This window comes from Nematolebias whitei, chromosome 19 (assembly GCF_014905685.2).
Source record: "Nematolebias whitei isolate Nwh7 chromosome 19, NemWhi1, whole genome shotgun sequence".
NCBI classification, from domain to species: Eukaryota; Metazoa; Chordata; class Actinopteri; order Cyprinodontiformes; family Rivulidae; genus Nematolebias; species Nematolebias whitei.
This window is the reverse complement of record NC_056516.1, coordinates 13,916,774-13,920,960: the sequence shown is the minus strand read 5'-3', so window position 1 is coordinate 13,920,960 and position 4,187 is coordinate 13,916,774. Positions and strand designations below refer to the sequence as shown.

General features: G+C 37.7%; 1 protein-coding gene across 1 annotated transcript in view; it reads left to right on the top strand.

The window, feature by feature from the left end:
* Window positions 1-4,187, top strand: part of adcy2b (adenylate cyclase 2b (brain)) — a 159,618-nt gene that overhangs the window by 74,493 nt on the left and 80,938 nt on the right. The gene's annotated exons all lie outside the window — the stretch shown is intronic.

Below are 4,187 nucleotides of genomic sequence, written 5' to 3'. Positions count from 1 at the left end.
CTATTAGTGCTTAGAATATTATTTTTTCTTAGTTCATATCTTAGATATTTTCACTGTTTGTCTTTATAATTTATACTCGTGTTGGATGTAACTGGGACCCTGTGTACACAATTTGTTCCATCATGTGTACCACATACGATGCGAATGACAATAAAGAAACCTTGACCTTCATGAGTGATCCCACTGCAGGATCATTGACTTGCTTTGCCAAAAATCCTCATTTTATCCAGTGTCCTGATTTCATCAGTCCATTAAACCTTCTTCACCCTGCAGATTGGTAATCTCATTTAGTTGGTTGTATTTCTTTTGTTTAACCAACTTGAACATTTGAAAACTGCATACCTTTTCCCATTTGCAGTATGTAGCACTTAATTGTCATTTATATTGTGTTTTGACTAAATGGTTATTCAATGACTGTGCTTCCATTGTTTAGCTTATAAAAATATATAATTTGTTGGATGCATTCAGTTGAGATTTTCCTCTGAGTTGAGATAAGATACTAATCCATCGTCAAAAAACTCATTTTTATTTGTAACTGGAAGTAAATGTGTGATAAAGTGAACAGATGAAAAACTGTGGAGTTTGCAGAGATGCAGATGTTAAGACAAGCTCAGTTACCAGGTGAGTTCACACTCAAACCATCATCTTTGTTCAGGAGCTCTGGATAGTTTGTCCCCTTGCTCCTTCTGTCACTGTAGATCTGTGAACATGATGATCCTAACATAAGGTCAAGTTCTCCCTCATTATATGAAGATGCATTACGTGTAAGTTGGAGTTCATTGGGATGCTCATCTCACAAGACAAGATGAGGGACTAGGTTTACAAGAATGAGAAGACATTTTAACATTATTTTTAAGTTTTTAAGGTTTTGCCACTGGCAAGACCTGCATTTCACCTCACAGGAGTCTGATGCTTCTCTTCAGACTGACAATTTAACTTTACATGACCTTCTAACTGAGGGGGGGTACAACTCTTTTTCACAAGAAGTAAAATTTAAAACTTTGGCCGATGTGTAAAAATAAAAGGCCGGCTTTCTTTTTTCGATCTTTTCTTTAAAATAGTCATGCTCATTTCAAAATATTCATATAGAAATAGGAAGTTTACTCATATATATCTTATCAGCCAAAAATAAGATAATTTATAGGATTTTTTTAATGAAATCTTACTAATTCTGTAACACTTTACAATAAGGTACACAAAATTTGATTAACTACTAGGGAACGCCTCAGGAGCGAATCAGGAACAAATCAGGAATTAATAGGTAGTTAACAAGTACTTACTGGGGAACGCATAGCCAAGCCTTATTACTGGTCACTTACCTGGGAAACAAAGAGGATCTAATCAGGAACTAATGGGTAGTTAACATGGAAATCAAAGAGGAACGAATCAGGAGCTAATGAGTAGTTAATCAGTACTTACAGGGGAACACAGAGCCAAGCCTAATTAGACTACTGGTTAGTCCCCTTGTAAACGAAGAAAAACTAATAAAGAACTAATGGGTAGTTACCAAGGAAACTAAAACAGAACCAATCAGAAGCTAATGGGTAATAAAACCAGTAATCACTAGGAAACAAATTTTTGACAAACTTATGAGCTGTGACCTCACTGGTGCAGGGTTTATTCAGAACCCACGTGGAGAATTTCTCCTCTGTCTCTGTGGTAACAAACCAGTAGTCCCCTAATAAGGCTTAGCTGTGTGTTCCTTGGTTAACTACCCATTATCTACTGATTTGTTCCATAGGTGTTCCCTAGTAGTTAAGCAAATTTTGTGTACCTTATTGTAAAGTGTTACCACTAATTCTTTCATCATTTTTAATCCTTTATACTGACTTCTAATGAAACCATTTTACCACAGGTCATCAAAACTGCTAAAAAAACAACCAAACAAAAAAAAAAATTCAAGGAACTGCACATCACCTCAAAGTCTGGTTGACTGTTGTTCTTACAAATCAAATCGATTAACGCAAGGTTAAGTGTATTCTGTTTGAAATAATGCATAACAGAGACTCTTCTTCTCAGCACGTAGCTGCAGAGGCAGCGGAGGAGTGAGGGGAGCTGCCTCCATACTATGTGCCACGTGGTCCTAGTGCCTGACTGTTTATGAACTGCTTCCACACAAAACTTTTAAAATGGTTTGGATTACCTTCAGTGGTAGTTTCAGTAAAATTATTAAGAGACAACTTTTGTGGGAATTGCAAGAATCTTGTGATGTTTTAACCTCCCCCACCCACATGTAAGTGACTTTATTGCACAAAGGTTTATGTAAATGGTGGATTGAGCTGATATAAAAACACATTACAAACCAAAGTGCAAAATCCATACCTTAGGTCACTAAATACTGGAGGTGTAAAGTTTTTACCTAAATACTACAAAATACCAACCCAATCTGTTTCAAGAAGGTACTGTCTTCACTTATTCATTTATCAATAACGTATGTTTTCTGTTTCCAGGTGTCCTTCTTCCTGTTCATCGTGTTTGTGGTCTACACCATGCTGCCCTTCTCCATGAAGTGGGCCATTATTGCCAGTGGTATAACCTGCCTCTCACACACTGTAACCCTGAGCATCTGTCTGACCTCCACTGTCACAGAACTGGAGCCGTTAGTCTGGCAAGTGAGTCGAGCATTTATCCAAACCTGTGAATGCGCAGTTCAACCATATGACTGAAATCAGTTTTAAATAACTTTCTGCTTCTGCTGTACGTATTCTGAATCTGACATGAACTCTGTATTTTGGCCCTTTGGCAGCCTAAATGATTTGGCTGTGCTCTGTTAAGGGAAGAACAGAGAAAAGGTTGGCTTCTTTTAAAAACGTACATATAAAAATGATAAGGTGGTACATTTTAGGTAGGTCTGGGTTTTAACAATAGTAGTACTATTCTTTACTATTGTGACACGGGGCATTGAGTGGAGCCTTCACTGATAAAACTGCCTGTTAGTGTACTCGGAGAAAAGCTCTTAAAGGCTGTCTCAACCTGAATGGCTCTTTATCTAGTAACATAAAGGCCTTTACCACAGATAAAAATAAAAATCCATCAGACTCAATAAAACGACATCATGCTAGATAAGAAATGACGTAAAGTAGAATTGATTTTGTGTCTCACGCTTTTCACATTGACACTTTACAATCAGCCCTCAGAGTAAACACACTCGAACACTGTCACAACCCTGTCTCTTTTCAGTCCCTTACAAACACACATGAAGTTGTAGTTTCACAACAATAAAACATGCTCAATGAGCCTCATTACCTTTAGATACCAGACAATCTATTGATCTGCATGTCTACGTTTTAAAGAACTCAAGGTTGACATAGAGAGAGCAGTAAAGCATTCAGAGGTTTGTGCGGTTTCCTCGTGTTTTACAAGGTAATAAAGCACACTTAAAGGTAATCGGGACTTGAAATTCCACCCCCTCCTAATGCTTTTAATGTTTGCGTGTGGGATTCACGACAGGTCCTGGCCAATGTGATCATCTTCACCTGTGGAAACCTGGCCGGGGCATACCACAAGCATCTTATGGAGCTGGCACTGAAACAGACCTATCAGGACACCTGCAACTGCATCAAGTCACCCATCAAACTGGAGTTTGAGAAGCACCAACAGGTACAGAGTCCAAGAATGAGGTTGTTAGAAAATACCATGCTCCCATTGAACTGCTTATGCCTATCACCTGAGAACATAAAAGTTAATGCTAAAACTAAACCTTTAAGCTTGGACTTATAGTTTAAAGCTTCATTAAAATGTATTATTCACAAAACTCCAAGGCAGAAACGCAAATTAGACAAAATAGACCAGTCCAGTTAATGAGCAGTCATGACAAGCTGAATGTAGACCGCTTCTCATTCTGGACACTCATACATGTTGTTATACTAACATGTAACACAGAAAAATCCATTGTTGTCATCACTCTTTGTTAAAGAAATCAGGGCTCTCTTGTAAATGAGTCCTCGAGGCTCAATGGGATTAACCTGTATAAATAAAGGTTGAATTAAAAAAAAGGGAGTACATGAAACTCAACTTTGAGGTGGAATGCAGTAGATTGTGATTTATAGTATCATAGTGCTGGGGTCTGTGATATCGCGGACACTTATGTATGTGCATGTATGTATATATACAAGTACATATGTATGTGTATATACATGTATATGTGTAGGGATGCTTAGATGTGTATGTATGTATACTGTGTGTGT